This window comes from Eretmochelys imbricata, chromosome 3, assembly GCF_965152235.1.
Source record: "Eretmochelys imbricata isolate rEreImb1 chromosome 3, rEreImb1.hap1, whole genome shotgun sequence".
In the NCBI taxonomy this organism is placed as follows: Eukaryota; Metazoa; Chordata; order Testudines; family Cheloniidae; genus Eretmochelys; species Eretmochelys imbricata.
In genome coordinates, this window is record NC_135574.1 from 96245841 (window position 1) to 96264100 (window position 18260).

General features: G+C 44.2%; 1 protein-coding gene and 1 non-coding gene across 2 annotated transcripts in view; one reads left to right on the forward strand and one right to left on the reverse strand.

The window, feature by feature from the left end:
* Positions 1-12830: 12830 nt before the first annotated feature.
* TRNAE-CUC (transfer RNA glutamic acid (anticodon CUC)) lies at positions 12831-12902 on the reverse strand. The gene has a single exon. It is a non-coding gene; the product is annotated as a tRNA-Glu (tRNA).
* Positions 12903-13435: 533 nt separating this feature from the next.
* Positions 13436-18260, forward strand: part of NCOA7 (nuclear receptor coactivator 7) — a 168117-nt gene continuing 163292 nt past the window's right edge. The window contains exon 1 of the mRNA XM_077813014.1: positions 13436-13464. The gene's annotated coding sequence lies outside the window, so the exon portion shown is untranslated. The remainder of the gene's footprint in view (positions 13465-18260) is intronic.

Consider the following 18260-nt stretch of genomic DNA (forward strand, 5'->3'; position numbering starts at 1 on the left):
AGTCCAATTCCTAACTGGCATAAAGGAGGATGGGGGGCGGAAAGGAGCAGGGATGCAAATGGAGTCAAGTATAGGCCCTATCAAAATATCATATTGCTATTTATTTATATAAGTGCATGTGAATATTTATAAAATATGGATCTATGAAAAAAGTGTCTTATTGGCTCATGAAGTTATGACAATGTGTTTATCTGTCATATCCAAATATATTCGAATGCATTAAACAACTAGCCTTCCCAGAAATCATTATAAACAAAGGGGGAAAACATTAGGATATTTTCTCTGCTTTTTCCCCTCCCTTTTTAATTTTTCCCATAATTTAAATTATTTATGGGTGCTACAATTGTAAGCCAATACCAGCACTTGTAGATCTAACCTGTGAGCTAGTAGCTAAAATCTAAGAATGAAGCACTTCATTTGCAGTTGCTGCAGTTCGGCTTTCTATTCTTATTTCCAGGGACACAGAAGTCAGACTGGTGTAAACAGTCCATGTGATGGAGGGGTTGTATTTTAAAGTATTTTTTAAAACTCTTACTGCTTGTTTTTGTGGATCCAACAAATTTCTAATGGAAGTGGGAACTGCCCATAAACAACTGATTTGGAGATCCTGTTAATAGAATAGAATGAATGGTCCTCAGATCTGCAAAAGTGGAGTAGGGGATTATTGCCTTTAACATATTTTTAACTTTTTCTTCAGAAACAAGATTGGAATAACCATCAGTTAAAAAGGAATTTGTGTCACCTGGTTTTCAGAAGTGCTGTGTATCGACAACCATAAGTGAAGTCATTGGCAACTATACTTACTCACTACCTTAGAAAAATCAAACACTAGATGTGTCAGGTTGGGTACTCAAAAACTGAAGCACCTAGAATTAGTAGACTCTTTTAAAAATGTTAACCTATAGGTACACACATACACACACAAACTGGATTTTAAAAAAAATATTAAGACTGCATAATACTCACAAAAGCCAGTACATTTAGGATGTTACTTTTATCCTTGAATTATTTGTTGCCATATACAACACATGCCACATATGTGGTTTATTAAGTGTTTTGTGGAGTTCAAAAAAGAACTAGATAAGTTCATAGAGGATGGGCCCATCAATGGCTATTAGCCAATATGGTCAGGGATGCAACCCCATGCTCTGGGTGTCTCTAAGCCTCTGACTCCCAGATGTTGGGACTGGATGCCAGGTGATGGATCACTTGATAATAGCTCTGGTCTGTTCACTCCCTCTGAAACCTCTAGCATCAGAAGCGGATTAAGGGTTTGTGGGGTCCTGGGCCAGAGCAAGTGGGGACCCCTCCCTACCCCTTCCGCCAGGGATTGGGGTCGGGGTGCAGGGCTTCCCCCACGTGCCCAGCACTCCTGCGGGAGAGTGAGGTCGGGGCATGAGGGCTTTCCCCACTCCCTGGCAGGAGCACCAGACGGGCAGAGTGGGGCAAGCCCCCGTGCACTAACCCCACTCCCCTGCAGGAGTGCTGGGCGGACGGAATGGGTAGGGACACAGGGGCACCCCAGTTGGCCAGGGCTCCTGGGCACGGGCCTCATTGGCACCCAGTGGCTAATCTGCCACTGTCTGGCATTGGCCACTGTTGGAAGATAGTATACTGGGTTAGATGGACCATTGGTGTGACCCACTACAGCCATTCTTATGTTCAGCCATTACTGAGGAAAAGAGAGCTGGTGGGAGGAATGACACCATTAATTCAGAATCATCCATGTGGACCGCTTTGCTTTGTCCCATTAGCCAGAGTTAGCAGTGCAGACCCATAAAGCATGTGGGATTCGCAAAACTTTTTACAAGCAAGCGGACTAGACCTGATGTTCTTGGTTTGATATCAGAGTTTTCCTTCTCCTAGATGGATTGGTTGCCATAGCTGAGGAGCCTTACCTGCCCAATATAGGCACAGAGTGATGAAGTGACATACCCAAGGTCATCCAACAGGTCATTGACAGAGCCAGGAGCAGAACCCAGAAGCCCCAGTCCTGCATCCTCTCCACTGTACCAGCCTCCTTAGAAGCCTGCCTTTGAATACATCCATGACATCCCTGGCCTGAATTTGAAATAAGGTGGAGATAGAAAAGAAGGAACCCGCTACTGACTACTTGGTGCAAAATTAGTCTTCTCCATTCTCTTGCTACTACAGTTACACCCAGGTAGTCTCGTACTTGAGGGGAGAGGGAATCAGCCATCTATTTGTGCTGGATGCCATATGCAGAAGTTCACAAAACCACCTTGCAGGTGTGAAACACCATTTTGAATCCTAGAAAGGCATCTGGGACAGCTTAAGATTTATAGCCTCCCACAGCATCACTTGAGTGGAAGAAATGCAGTACTGTAGTCTCCCATTGCCACAAACAGGAAACTGCAGCACTGAATGGGAAACTGCCATCCCATGTCATATATTATCAGTTTATGTTTTACTTTGTCTTTGTCTTTTCTTGTGTAGCTGGTGTTGGTTTCCTGGCTTCCTGAAAGCCAGGCAAAGATTGGCAGGGCATGTTAATTTTTAAATATGGTTTACAAAAAAATAAATACATAACAGAAAAAAGTTATGGGGGAAACAAAACAGGGAAAGTTTGAAGGGGCTGGCTGAAACCAAAAGGAGGCAGAAACAGGGGTCTATCAAATAGGTTTTCAGCCCAAAGGCAAAGTCAATTTAGGTCTTTGAAAGGATCAGAACTCTCGAGTAACTTGACAGGACTTGTTGAAGAACCTGTAGGAAAATAGTGCTTGGACTGTATTACTTGAATTTATGTATGGTTATTCAATCCATCTTTCTTTTAGGACAGAAACTATGTGGGTGAGGTAATATCTTTTATTGGACCAACTTCTGTTGGTGAAAGAGACAAGCTTTCTGAAAGAAGAGGTCTGTATAAGCTCAAAAGCTTGTCTCTCATCAATAGAAGTTGGGCAAATAAAAGATTTTACCTCATCCATCATGTCTTTCTAATATCCTGGGACCAGGATGGCTACAACAACACTTTCTTCTTTTATGATGTTAGTTTAAACAAAATGTATCCTGACTCTTCTTCCTTCACACATGCACCAGAATAACTCTCCAACCTACAGCTCTCATTTCTACAGCCATAGAGTGATGGGTATATAAGGCTAAAATGTTATTTAGCTTATCTTATTATATCAGCAGCATCTGCATATAGCATCTGCACTATCTAGATACCCAGCACTGTGGTAATCGGGCAATATAGTAATCAGACCGGATTCAAATAATCAGACCAGTCCACAGTAACTGCTTTCTCTAATAAATCAATATGCCATTTCATTTCTTCTTTAATAATGTAAAAAAAATTAAATCCTTTTACGGATCAATGTCATTTTACGGCAGATATTGCTCACTCTGGCCCTCTGTTCCCATAGGTCAGAGCAGAAGAAGATGAGACCATAGTCTTTTTTTCATATTTGTCTGGCAAAGAGATTGTGGTCTCTCCTCTTTGATATGGACTTCACCCCATCCTTATCCTTAGATGCATCCAGTTTAGAATACTGTAATGTACTCTACCCTGGGCTACCCTTGAATGCCACGTGCCTACTTCAGCTAGTACAGAATACAATTTCTTGACTTTTAGGTAGCATTGGTTCTCCGGGTTCTCCCTCCTGCCATTTCATGTCTGAGTGCAGCTGAGTGCTCATTATGGCCCAGTTCAGCAAGGGATTAAAGCATGTGCCTAACATTAAGTCTAAAATAACTGCAACTGAAGATACTCTCAGTTACAACCATGTAAATCTGGAATGACTCATTGATTTTTCTGGAGTGACTCTGGATTTACACTGGCATAACTGAGAGCAGAACTGTGTTTCTACAGATAACAGACCATAACCTTGGTGTCATTAAGGCTGCTTTAACTGGCCAGAGGAGGATTCCCCCAGAGAGTAAAGATCAGCAGCACAGGGAGCAAGGAGATGAGTGAGGTGTCTCTACACTCGGGCAATCCCCAATTGCCAGATCAGCCCCATGGAGCAATAGGCAGCCAGGCATAAACTATAGCCATCCTTCTTTGTTTTACACCCAGGATCAGTCCAACAACTGACCAGGCCCAGGACTGGAAACATGCAACCCCACTCTCACCCCATAGCGCAGGTCAGACACAATTCAGGATCTGGGTAAATATATGGGCAAAGTCACACATTCTTTTTTAGAATTATACAGTCTTCCCATCTGGTTCCTGGACTCTTTGCTCCCAAGGGCAAAGTAGTACAATTCTGTTCTTTAAAAAGGTAAATTTTATTAATAAAAAAAAGAAGAAGAAAATACATCTGGGAACTTAGGCTTTTGCTAGATTTAAAAAAAACAGCTACAAAGATTAAAACTCAAAAATAGCTCTCTTGAGGTCCAGCTTAAAGGTTACAAGCAAAACAAAAGCACCTGGGGTTAGCACAGAGGAATCTACAAGCCATAAAGAAATAAAAGGATAAACCTAATAGCGTCTTCTAGACATTTCCTGATCTACTTACATATCTCGGGTTTTAGATTAGTAGTTTCTAGGTGTGATATGGATGATTTTTCAGACCTGGCCCAAGCGTCTCACAGCATAACTGCTCTCTATCTGCTTCTCTCTGAGAACAACAACAGACAGACAAAAGGGGAGTCTTGTTTCAATTTTAAAAAGTTCTAGCCTTCCCACTGGCTCTTTTTAATTCATAGAATCTCAGGGTTGGAAGGGACCTCAGGAGGTCATCTAGTCCAACTCCCTGCTCAAAGCAGAACCAACCCCAATTTTTGCCCCAGATCCCTAAATGGCCTCCTCAAGGACTGAGCTCACAATCCTGGGTTTAGTAGGCCAACGTTCAAACCACTGAGCTATCCCTCTCACCACTGAGGTATTGGCTAGGTGCCCACTCTATTCCTTTTACCTATGCATAGCAGTGAGACTTTTTGACGCTTTACAGGTACAGCACTTAGAGAACAGCTACTAAGAGAGATTTTATAGCTACAAGCTAGCTGAGTGTCCATAAAACGGAACTACCCATCCCCCCCTTCATTTATCAAAGATGGATAGAAAGCTGGCTAGATCATCGGGCACTTAGGATGGAAGAATCCCATGTACTGCTACAGGCTGGGGACTGACTAGCTAAGCAGCATTTCTGCAGAAAAGGACCTGGGTATTACAGTGGATGAGAAGCTGGATATGAGTCAACAGTGTGCCCTTGTTGCCAAGAAGGCTAACGGCATATTGGGCTGAATTAATAGGAGCGTTGCCAGCAGATTGAGGGAAGTCACTATTCCCCTCTATTCAGCACTGGTGAGGCCTCATCTGGAGTACTACATCCAGTTTTGGGCCCCCCACTACAGAAAGGATGTGGACAAATTGGAGAGAATCCAGCAGAGGGCAACGAAAATGATTAGGGGGCTGGGGCACATGACTTATGAGGAGAGGCTGAGGGAACTGAGCTTATTTAGTCTGCAGAAGAGTGAAGGGGGATTTGATAGCAGCCTTCAACTACCTGAAGGGGGGTTCCAAAGAGGAGGGAGCTAGGCTGTTCTCAGATTTCAGGGTAACAGCTGTGTTAGTCTGTATTCGCAAAAAGAAAAGGAGTACTTGTGGCACCTTAGAGACTAACCAATTTATTTGAGCATAAGCTTTCGTGAGCTACAGCTCACTTCATTGGATGCATACTGTGGAAAGTTTAGAAGATCTTATTATATACACACAAAGCATGAAAAAATACCTCCTCCCACCCCACTCTCCTGCTGGTAATAGCTTATCTAAAGTGATCACTCTCCTTACAATGTGTATGATAATCAAGTTGGGCCATTTCCAGCACAAATCAGGGTTTTCTCACCCTCCCCCCCCCCCCCCACTGTTCTCCTTGGTGGCAGATGACAGAACAAGGAGCAATAGTCTCAAGTTGCAGTAGGGGAGGTCTAGGTTGGACAATAGGAAAAACTATTTCACTAGGAGGGTTAGTGAAGCACTGGAATGGGTTACCTAGGGAGGTGATAGAATCTCCATCCTTAGAGGTTTTTAAGGACCAGTTTGACAAAGCCCTGGCTGGGATGATTTAGTTGGGGTTGGTCCTGCTTTGAGCAGGGAGTTGGACTAGATGACCTCCTGAGGTCCTTTCCAACCCTGATATTCTATGATTTCATGCTAGCCTGGGATGCAGAGTCTGAGGTTCACTTCTCTGCTTTGACACTGATTTCCTGTGAGGTCTTGGGCAGTCTCTTTTAGTCCATCTGTAAAATGGGGGTGCTACTAGCTCCCTACCTCACAGAGTTGTTGTGAAGCTAAATGCCTTAAAGGTTGGGAGAGTCTCAGATATTAGTGTATTGGGGCCATATAAGTACAGTACCTTAACTAGGTAGACTTGTTCTAGAAACGCACTAATGCACCTGATAATATTTTGTATTTTCTTTTCTATGAACAATACCTTCTAATAAAAAATGTTCAAGAGAAATATTTGACGTTTACGTACATTGTTATGTATGTTGCTGTCAAAGAAACTGATGATCATCGTAAAGTGAAGTGTTTGGGTTTGGTAACAGATATATGTTAGTATTTAATGTATTTTACCAGGAAATATGATAGGAATACCTGCTTTGTTACTTTGTGTGCACACCTCACTAAACCAAGCTATTTTACTTTATGATATTTAATGAGTAGTCTCCTTAACAGCAACCTGTACAGAGTGTGGATAGGAGTAGATCTGGAGGTCATGCAGTTAGGATGCCACCTTGTGGTATACTAAAACAATATTTTTTATCAATTAACGTATGATAGCTCTCCTTTAGAGTCTTGTGTAATATTTTATCTGGATATGTATACAGCAGACAACACAAAATAATGGGTGTCTTGACTTGTGGTTACATCACAAATGCCATGTTTGGATCATCACTTTGTTTACTATGGTTCCTTTTCTTCTTCAGAAAACACTGTGGTGTGAAATCAAGTAGAACATGTATCTTCAGCAAAAGCACCCATCATCTAAGTATCTTATTGACTGTCAATATCATGGAAACTGTTATGGATAATCAGATAAAAAAACCCTAGGTTAACATGGAATTAAGGTTGTAAATATCTACCAACAATCTAAGGGGGGAGGGAATTAGTAGAAGGTTGTAGCTTAAAAAGAACCAACCCCGAACAAACAACAGAAACAAACAAAACCCTGAATACCAGGACATTTAAAATAAAGGTCCCATTTAACAGCCTCTACCCCCTATTCCCAAATACTGGAAAGTATGTATACTAAGAGTTAAGGTAGCTATGCAAAGCTAGGCCAGATTCTCAGCCATTGAATTAAATAGAGTTTTACAGATTTATACCACCTGTTTACTGGTCTTCCCTAGCTCCATTTTCATATCCCTACCCAGGATCGGCTCCAGGCACCAGCAAAGCAAGCATGTGTTTGGGGTAGCACAATTCCAGGGGCAGCATTCCGGCCACACTTTTCTTTTTTTTTTTTTTTTTTTGCAGGGGGGAGGAGGAGTAGCGCTCTCGGAGCTTGAGACGGCAAATTTTTTGCTTGGGGCAGCAAAAAACCTAGAGCCGGCCCTGTCCCTACCATCCTAAGCACCTACCAGCTATAGTGGTTCCATGATGCCAACTATACAGGCTTTGGAGGAAGAGAAAAATTGAAATGATACATTTTAAAATGTCTAAAAATACTCATAAACGTTTTTCTATACATAATCATCTTGCAGTGTTAAGGTCCAAAATTTCAGAATTTATCAGGGTTAGAAGCAAGTACCGTGCATCGGTGTCAACTTCTACTGGTGCCAGTGGGCGCTCGACCCCCATCTGCCCCCGGCCCCACCCCATCTCCACCCCTGTCCCACCCCCTCCTGCCCCCATTCCAACCCCTTTCCCAAAGTCCCTGCCCCAACTCCACCCGTTCCCTGCCCCTATTCCGACTCCTTCCCCAAATCCCTGCCCTGACCCGCCTCTTCCACGCCTCTTCCCACCCTGGCCCCATCTCTTCTCCTGTGCGCGCCATGTTCCTGCTCCTCCCTCCTGGAGCTTGCTATGGCTGTTTGGCAGCCGCAAGTGCTGGGAGGAGTGGGGATGAGGCGTGCTCAGGGGAGGAGGCGGAGGCGGAGGTGAGGTGGGGTGGGGCGGGGCGAGGAGCTTGGCTGCTGGTGGGTGCAGAGCACCCACTAATTTTTCCCTGTGGGTGCTCCAGCCCTGCCCCACAGAGTCGGCGCCTATGGTACTGTGTACCTCATTTGAATGCTGGGAATCTGCTATTTCAATTAGTTTAAAACTTCTGTTCATCTTCTACATGGTGGCAATAACCATATGCTAAACTGCAGAGCCATGTGATCAATTTATTTCATCACTGATTGCCTCTTAGGCGCCCACCTCTATTACCCAGTTCTTCTGGGACCCATTCTAACATTCCAGTGACATGATTCACTCATTTAATCCAAAAGAACAAAAAACATGCCAGAGCAATGCTTCCTTCTCTTACCACCAAATGTGGAATTTCCTCCCAGAATCACATTGGCCCAAGGTCTAGATGGGCAATATTCATGCCTGGACCTGCAATAAGTTTAAGGTCTGATACTCTGTAACTCATTAATGCTAGAAAGAGAAGTTTTATACCATTAGAAAGGAAGGAATCTCACTTTTTAGAGGCATAAATTTCTAGCCCTAGTAAAATACAAAATATCTGACCTTAAAATTGCACCATTTGTGCATGCAAAAGCTATTTTGGGGTTTTTTTTAGAAGTGTCTAAAGTCTCTTTGTTATAATTATTCTCTCTCCAATGCCTGTAAAGCTGGACTCTTGGTACTAAGAGACTCTGACTTTACCACTGGATATGCGAAAGTTATGCCCATAACAAATAACGCTCAAATGTTCAAAATATTTCTATCCTAGTTATTCTGTAAAATATATGTCATATATCACCATCACATACTCTCTCTGCTGATGGATATCACTTCAACCACTTCTAAAACTAGCCATCATTCTCTGAAGTGGAAGGCAGGAAGTAACATCACACCATTTCATTAGTCGTTTTGCACTGAGAGCCAAGGGAGAGAGTGGAACATGGGAGCCACCTTGCAATCCCTGATGTTACAAATGTGACATCCTAATAGAGGTAGCAGGAGTAAATTGTAGATTACTGTATATGGAAGCAGGAAGTGTCCAAAATAAAAAGGGTAAAATGGGGGAATGGCTGAAATTCCATATTCTTTTTGCGTAGAGAATGTACATTGGCCAAACCGGACAGTCTCTATGCAAAAGAATAAATGGACACACCAAGACATTGTAACATTCAAAAACCAGTAGGAGAGCACTTCAGTCCCCATGGACACTCAATAACAGACTTAAAAGTGGCCATTCTTCAACAAAAAAACTTCAAAAACAGACTTCAACGAGAAACTGCAAAACTGGAATTAATTTGCAAACATGACACCATCAAATTAGGCCTGAATAAAGACTGGGAGTGGCTGGGTCATTAGAAAAATAATTTTCCCTCTGTTCATACTCACCCCTTCTTGTCAACTGTTGGGAATGAGCCACATCCACCCTAAATTAATTGGCCTTGTTAGCACTGACCCCCCACTTGGTAAGGCAACTCCCATCTTTTCATGTGCTGTATATTTATACCTGCTTACTTTATTTCTCTCCATGCATCTGATGAAGTGGTTTATAGCCCACGAAAGCTTATGCACAAATAAATGTGTTAGTCTCTAAGGTGCCACAAGGACTCCTCGTTATTTTTGCTGATACAGACTAACACGGCTACCACTCTGAAACTTTTCAATATTATTAACCTAACTCAACTGAGCTAACTCAATTGAAAAACAAACACTTCTTGCCTGTCAAGCAGGGCCTTAGGGGACAAATCCTGCCTCCACCTGGTATATGAGCACATATCGTTCTATAGGCAGTGGAATAGGTAGAGAAGCACTGCAATGGGGAGGGCAGGGTGTGGGGAGTGCCATGTGACTTAGCTGGTTGGTTGGGGCATTGCCAGTGAATCCATGAGGGAATAAACCCACGAACTAGAGTTACCACCTTTGAAATGCAAAAATACCAGCATCCCCCACCCCCCAAGGCATGCCTGCCACAACCCCAACCCCAACCACAAGGCAACTCTGCAACCCCTGCTTCAACAGCCACTTCTAGTATGTAGAGATATAATACATCTAGATAAGACTGATAACAAATTGATAACAAACAGGCATTTATTTTATCAGCATCTTTTTTTTTGCCAGCCCGTCTTTGTAGTTTCAGAGTAGCAGCTGTGTTAGTCTGTATCCACAAAAAGAACAGGAGTACTTGTTGCACCTTAGAGACTAACAAATTTATTTGAGCATAAGCTTTCGTGGGCTACAGCCCACTTCATCGGATGCATAGAATGGAACATATAGTAAGAAGATATATAATTACATACAGAGAACATGAAAAAGTGGAGTAAGAGGCTAATTAATTAAGATGAGCTATTATCAGCAGGAGAAAAAAACTTTTGTAATGATAGTCAAGATGGCCCATTTAGACAGTTGACAAGAAGGTGTGAGGATACTTAGCATGGGGAAATAGATTCAATATGTGTAATGACCCAGCCACTAACAGTCTCTATTCAAACCCAAGTTACTGGTATCTAGTTGTTTCATTTAGCTAGTTGTCATTGAATGTGCAGTTTCTAAGGCAAAACTTTTTTTCCCCAGGGGTATAGTAGGATCACTCGCACCATCACCATGATCGTCCACTATTTACTACGCCTTGCATGTCTCCCCACTCTCACGTGATTCAAACCTTCTCTCTCACACACGTGTGCTGAGCTTGTGTGTTGGTGGGCAGCCAGCTACCACATTTTCAAGAGTTTTGATTTATTATCGCTTAAACTGCGGAAGTGGGAACATCTCAGCATCTTTAGCTGGACAAAGAAACTTTTAACATTAGATATCCCAGTCTATTGTGATAATAAGGCAAATCTTTAGAACGACGTTAACAAAAAACAGTACTGTAGATTTTTCTGGCAACCCGCAAATCCATGAAAAAACTGGGCCAGGCTGGTCAAATACCTATCAGGTAGTAACCCTATGACCAACTGACACATTCCTCTGTGCGTGTGTAGGTGTAGAGGCTAGGGCAGGATGCAGAAGGGATCAAGGAGCAGCCTAAGGGAGGAAAGGACGTTTCTGTTCCTCGCCCCGCTGCTGTGGACACCACCAATCCAAGTCCACTTGCCAGGGCTGGATGCTGGGAGCAGGACGCGGGAAGCGATCCCGAGCAATGAGCGTGTTAAATGACAGAAATGGGGAGAACCAGGACTGGCCTTTCCATGAGGCGAACTGAGGCAGCCACCTCAGGTGCCAGACTGTGGGACTCAGAGTGTAGAAAATTGTGTCTGCTGCTGGTGCATATGCATTCTCTCTGCTCTAGATGCACAGAGATGGTGGAGTGCTGTGCTGGAGGAAGGAGGGCACAAGAGACAAAACAGGCACGCAGGAGAAAAGGTGAGATGCAAGAACATAAAGCAGCAGGAGCTGCATGGAGAGAGAGAGGAGGAGCTTCTTATGTACCTCTCTAGCACCCCCAGGAGCCTGGACTGATTAACACCAGCTTCTCAGGGAGCTTCCTGTTTTCTGCTGCTTCCCTGAACCCACTGGAGGAGAATAGGCAGTCAATTGAAGTAAGTAGTAGGAGCCAGTTAGGCCCTTCAGGTGCTGATATCTTCCCTCACTCAGGCCCTGCTACCAGCCTGTTTATTTGTCCCCTTCAATTGAGTGTTGAGAGCCACTATAGCTGGCACAGAACAGCAGTCATGAGTGAAAGAAGAAAACGCTCCTCTGGGGCAGCATTCAGAAAACGAAAGCAAGCAAAGGAAGCTTTTCTATCGAAGCAGGAAGGAGCTCTCCTGAGATACGTGGACACAAACGTTCACGGTGAGCCTTCCAGCTCCAGTGAGGATGTGAGTGGTGAGGAGATGCTCTTCCAGTTAGTTGGAGTGCAGGTGACCTGGCAGCTACTGCAGCATCCATATCTCCATCTCAAATGGATGTAACCATGCACATTCCTGAAGAAAAGTGTAGATCAGAGAAAGGTGTGGTAGAGGCCCAAGAAACAGCTGCTGCTGAGTTTAGTTCCTTAAGTCTAGATGATCCAGGACTGTGGACCCACTTGAGCAGTAGCCTGAGGGACTTCCTTGTACTGCATGGGCCACAGCAAGTGAAAAACTTCATGTTCCCCAAAGACAATGAAAATAGAAGTTTCCATCCAACACATTACTGACGTGAAATCCCCAATGGTGACAAAGTGGAGAGGCCATGGCTTATGTACGTCACCTGAGCTCCCTGCCTCAGGTGCCAAAATGTTGTGGGCCGGCCCTGGTAGGTTGACCAGATGTCCTGATCTTATAGGGACAGTCCTGATGTTTGGGTCTTTTTCTTATATAGGCTCCTATTATCCCCTGACCCCCGTCCCAATTTTTCACAGTTGCTGCCTGGTCACCCTCGGCCCTGGGAGAACTGTGACACGTCTCTGCTGGGGCGCAGCGGGCTGGCCCAGGCCTGGCGAGGAGAGCACCAGGCCTCTGAGAGTGACCCCAGGCCATACTGCACGCACTGGTGCAACAGGCAGAGCCATGCTGGCGCACTCTGAAGGGTTTGTAGTTGGGGGGGTGAAAACCCCCTTCCAGGCCTGGTGCCCACCACGCCTGCATCTGCCAGTGTCCTCTATGGCATGGATGGGTGGGTGGGTGTCCATCTCTACCCCTACCACACACATGTGCCTTCTAACACTGGCCCTTTAGGGGTATCCCGCTTTGCTGTGGGGGTTGTGCAAGACGCAGCTATTTGCTACTTCAAGCTCCAAACCAGCCCGCGGCGGGAGGGAAAAAAACTTAGCTTCCCTGACCGGGAATCGAACCCGGGCCGCGGCGGTGAGAGCGCCGAATCCTAACCACTAGACCACCAGGGAGCTCATGAATGTCTTCTCTGAGCATCGTTGTAAGCGCTATACGCAAGACGTTCTACCCGCCTCCTCACGTAGCCCCGCCTCCGCCCCCTCTCCGCCGTTCAGAGTGCGAATTCCTAACTGCGCCTACTCACATAAAACCCGCCCGTCTCGACACGTAGCCACGCCCCATCTGTAACTTGTATCACGCTCACTTCCTAGCCCCACCCCGTGGCTTTTCCCTTTTCGGCCAGTACCACCCTGCTGGGAGGGAAGAGCCGGGGGTGACGCACCGAGCGAGGAAGAGCCCGTTCCCACCCGCGGAGGCCCGGCTTGGGAGCGGCGGGATGCAAGGGGCGGGCTGTGAGGAGCCCAGCGCGAGTGGGGGAAGCGCTGGGGCGGGGCGGGGCCGGGCGGGAAGTGGCGCCGTGTCCCTGCCGCTACACACGCGTGTTCGCGCACATGTGGCGGGGCCAGTAGGGAGGCGCGTGGGTGACCTGCATCTCTCCTGGAGTGGGGCGCTGCCCTGCCGGGGGATGCCCTGGATCAGACGCGTGCCAAGTTGAGAGTGCTGCTCTCCCTCGCGGTATTTTAACTCGTGTGGTCACGGGTAGCTGCCTGAGACGACTAGAAGTGAAAAAGGATTCGAGGGGTTGGGAAATAATCTTTTCCTCCTCCTCTTTTTTTTTTTTTTTTTTTTTTTTGTGGTGCTGTCCTCGTATTTATTCTCTGCATGTGATGTGTAGTTGTCAGTTCTTAGTTTATTGCTTCTTTCGCATAGTCCGGAAGCTTTGCAGGTCTTGAGAGAGAGAGAGAAGGTGGCAAGCATGTTTACAAATAAGAAAAAATGGTTAAAAAGCCACAAATAAATCAAAATCAAGGGGTTCCTGGGAAGGTGCAGGCAGAATAAATAAAATTAACTTAATTTTTAAAAACCTGGATTTCTCATTACTCTTTAAAAAAAAAAAAGTAGTGTTACTTATCACAAGTGTAATGGTAAACACTTGGCTATATTTCTGTTTGGCCAGGTGTATTGTAGGTGCTTATGTTTCTCCATCATTCCAATAAGAAACTATTGTGCAGTATTGGTATATGGAGTTAAATGCTTCACCTAAGAGGTAGCTGAATTTAAGTGATGGGTAAAATGCCAACCTATAGGCCAGGGGTGGCCAGCCTGACCCTGAGAAGGAGCCAGAATTTATCAATGTACATTGCCAAAGAGCCACAGTAATACATCAGCAACCGCCCATAAGCTCCCCGCACACTCCAGGGCCTCCTACCCACTGGCAGCCCCACTGATCAGTGCCTTCTGCTCCCTTTCTGCACCTCCTGCTCAGCTGTTTCATGGAGTGCAGGAGGCTCTGGGGGCAGGGGAGTGGGAAGGAGCAAGGGCAGTGCAGGCTCAGGGGCAGGGCCTGGGGCAGAGCCAGGAGTTGAGCAGTGAGCACCCCCTGGCACATTGGAAAGTTAGTACCTGTAGCTACAGCCCTGGAGTTGGTGCCTATACAAGGAGCCACAAAATAACTTCTGAAGAGCTGCATGTGGCTCCGGAGTCACAGGTTGGCCACCCCTGATATAGGGTCTGATCCAGCAAGTCCTCTGCCTGCAGAACTCCCATTGACTTCAAAATCATTTTCACATAGAGAGCTTGCAGGGTTGCAGCCAGAATTAATAAAATATCATAAGATATTTTGAGATGGAAAGTGTAGTGTGGGGGCTTAAATTTGTAGGGGTACTCAGCCTTAAAGCCTGGCTCTGATCAAAGTTATGCTTTTGAGGATGTTATGGGAAAAAGTCAGATGTAAAAAATGAGTCAAGAGTTTGATTAATGCAGCAGTTCTGAAACTGTGTGTCAGGACCCCATTTTAATAAGGTTGCCAGGGCTGGCATTAGCCTTTCTGGGCCCCTGGCCAGAAACCAAAGCCCGAGCCCCACCATCCAGGGCTGAAGTCAGAGCCTGAGTGCTTCAGCCCAGGGTGGCGGGGTTCAGATTACAGGCCCCCTGCCTGGGGCTGAAACCCTTGGGATTGGGATTTGGCCCCCCTGCCCGGCTTTGTCGTCCCCCTTCCACCGCAGCTGGGGCGGCAGCGAGGCTCGAGCAGGCTTAGGCTTTGGTCCCCCATTCTCAGGTCATATAGTAATTTTTTTTTTGTCAGAAGGGGGTTGTGGTGCAATGAAGTTTGAGAACCCCTAGATTAAAGAATTCTTTTAATGTTCTTGTTGCTGCCCTACAGTTCCAGAAGAAGTAGTTAGCTGAAATCCCTCTGGCTGCCCCTGAAGACTGTAATATCTTTTCTGAGGGTTTGTTAATAAGAGACCTTTCATCTTAATGGTTTAACTAAAAGTTAAATGGAGTTAAGAGTGACTGAAAGTATTATGACAGGTTTCAGAGTAACAGCCGTGTTAGTCTGTATTCGCAAAAAGAAAAAGAGTACTTGTGGCACCTTAGAGACTAACCAATTTATTTGAGCATGAGCTTTCGTGAGCTCATGCTCAAATAAATTGGTTAGTCTCTAAGGTGCCACAAGTACTCCGTTTTTTGAAAGTATTATCAGTCACTTAGGATAAACAGTGCTACAGGAATGTTGTAATTAACCCCAGATCAAACATCATAAATTAGAAAACTAACAGCTAAGGTTAAACTGAAAAGAAATCCAGCAAATTAAGGTGAAATGCACAGTCACAGTTGTTTGGGGGCCCTAACTCTGCCTTGTCAAGGATGCTTCAGGTTCCCCATATAGTTAACATTCACTGAAATATTCTGTATAGACTAATTAAAACAAAAAGAATTAATGGTCAATCTTTCCTCCATTATTCATGATAGAAAAATTCTCTTTCAGCAGAAACCTCAACTCTGTCCTATAGTGACATAAGGCAAAAATCACAATTTGGAGTGAGGCATTAAAAATGAGTTAACTACATGGGAAGTTTGAAATATTTGTGAAGGGGGAGAGTTAAGGTGCTTTTTTTGTTCCTTAACTGCATTTCCATACCTAAACATGTTTAGATTTCTTTTCAGATTAACCTTAGCTGTTGGTTTCCTGGGTTTATAATGCTTGGTTTTGGGATGATTACAACAGCTGTTAATGTAGCTTAGTTTACTCTAAATTACAGCTATGTACTCAGCTATAACTCTGTTTTTAAATTTTTGTCTGGGAATTTTTATTAATGTCCTATATGAACAATAAACAAGAAACTGAAAGAATGTTATCATGTAATATTGCTAATGATTTGAAGATATGAAGCATCAATTTTCAATCATTTAAAAAAGCTTTTATGGCCAGATTCACTGGTATATTGTGCTGCTCCAAAGTGAGGTACAGCAGTCAGAGCATATGGACCAACTAAACTGAGTTAACAGCTGCTTTGTTTTGGTAGAGCAGCATAAAGTAGCATGAGTTCACACTGCATTCACCTTATGTTTATCTCCACATGTGCCTACTCGTCCTATGTTTCCTTTCCTCTCTGCCTACCTTTTGAGTAGTTTTGGTGTGGTAGGGTTTTTTGTTTTGTTTTTAAGCTATTTCAGATGATGGTTACTGCCATTATTTTTCATAATTGAAAAATGATTGTTCCCCTGCACTGTAAAGATGGGGAGACATTCAGTTCCATTGAGAACATTGTGAGAGAATGAGAACTCTTTCTCAAAATGGCCACCAGCTGTGGCTTCAATCCCATTGTTCTCAATGGGAAATGGCAGCCATTGTGAAAGAGGGCACTTTGTGGAATTCTGCAGTAGACCGTTATGTCCACAGCTTCTGCTGAGGAAGAGACTTATATGAAGAATAACAGGAAAAAAGACCATTGATCTTAAGTTCAGGTGTAGCCTGTGCATAAGATTTTAGTGAGTTTTAACTATATGGGAAGCTTGAACAGTCTGATGTTCTCTTACTGAGATTAAGAGGGTGGGGTGCCTAATGTCAGGTGCTAAACTCCTTACAGAACCCATTTGAACTAATTTGAATTCCTAAATTAACAGATATACTTATTATACACAGGAGAGAAAAAGTGGGTGAGGTAATATCTTTTATTGGACCAACTTCTGTTGGTGAAAGAAACAAGCTTTTGAGCAGGTGTTCTCAAACTGAGAGGCTTGTTATGTGAAAGGGGTCACCAGTACAGAGGTTTGAGAACCCCTACTTTTGAGTTATACAGAGCTCTTCTTCAGGTCTGAGAGAGGTACTCAGAGTTGTCACAGCTAAATTAAAAATGGAACACACTGTTCAGCATTAAGTAGTTAACACATATTCTAAGAGAGCGTTCAAAGTGAGGTACCCCATTAACAATTCTGCAGCCGTAAGACAAAAAAGGGGGGAGGGAGGTTAGTGGGTTACAGATTGTTGTCATAAACTGTAAATCCAGTGTCTTTATTAAGATGACGATTCTCAGTGCCTAGCAGAGTTATGAATTTAAGTTCCCAGGCTCATTTTTTTGGAGGTGTTGTGCAGGTTTCCTTTGAAGATGAGGACTGAGAGGTCAGATGTGGCGAGGTTGTTTGTGAAAAGTGTTTGCCCGGAGATGATGGTGTTCTTGTCTTTTATCATTTTCCTTTGTGAGTTCATTTATCTGGCTGTGGCACTGAGGACCTTTCCCAGACCTGAAGAAGAACTCTGTAGCATGAAAGCATGTCTCTTTCACAAAAAGAAGTTGTCAATTACCTCTCTCACCTTGTCTCTCTAGTATCCTGGGACCAACATGGCCACAACACCACAGCAAAAAACAATGGTACTTATACATTCTCAGAAAGGCTATTTTGTGCTCAGAGAGTAAGTGATTTAATTTGGGGAAGGATATATTGTCTTTTTTATATATAAAAGGTATGAATTCTGTGTCTTACATGCAAGAGTCAGCTCACCCTTTATTATGGAATTACTACTGCTACCTCCAGAATACAAGGAGAGCAAGTTCCTGAAGCCCTGCCGAGATTTTCGTATGATCTCATTCTAAACATTGATGATACAGTTAGCTTTACTTCACAGATGCATATTTCATATGCAGTAAAGCTCACTAGCCAAGTAATGTGTACATTGCAGAGGGACCCTACAACGCTAACCCACACGAAGTGTGCACGCAGGTAATTATTTTGTCCTTGTGAGTAGACAGAATACGGAAATGGAGTATAAGTCGGGTCCTGCTCCGAGTGATGTTGGTGGAGTTTTGCCACTGATGTGGAAACAGAACTGGGACTGTAGAGAAAATGTATCCTGTATATTTCCGTATACAGTCTTTGGATAGAAACTGACCAGATCATATAGGCACACAATGGGGAACTATGCATCAATAAGTGGAAACCTAGTGCACATGTTTAGTTTTGTGAACTCTTATGCTATGTGGTGGCTTTCTTAGGCCAGGAATACTCTAAAACTTTTGTCAGCATAGCAT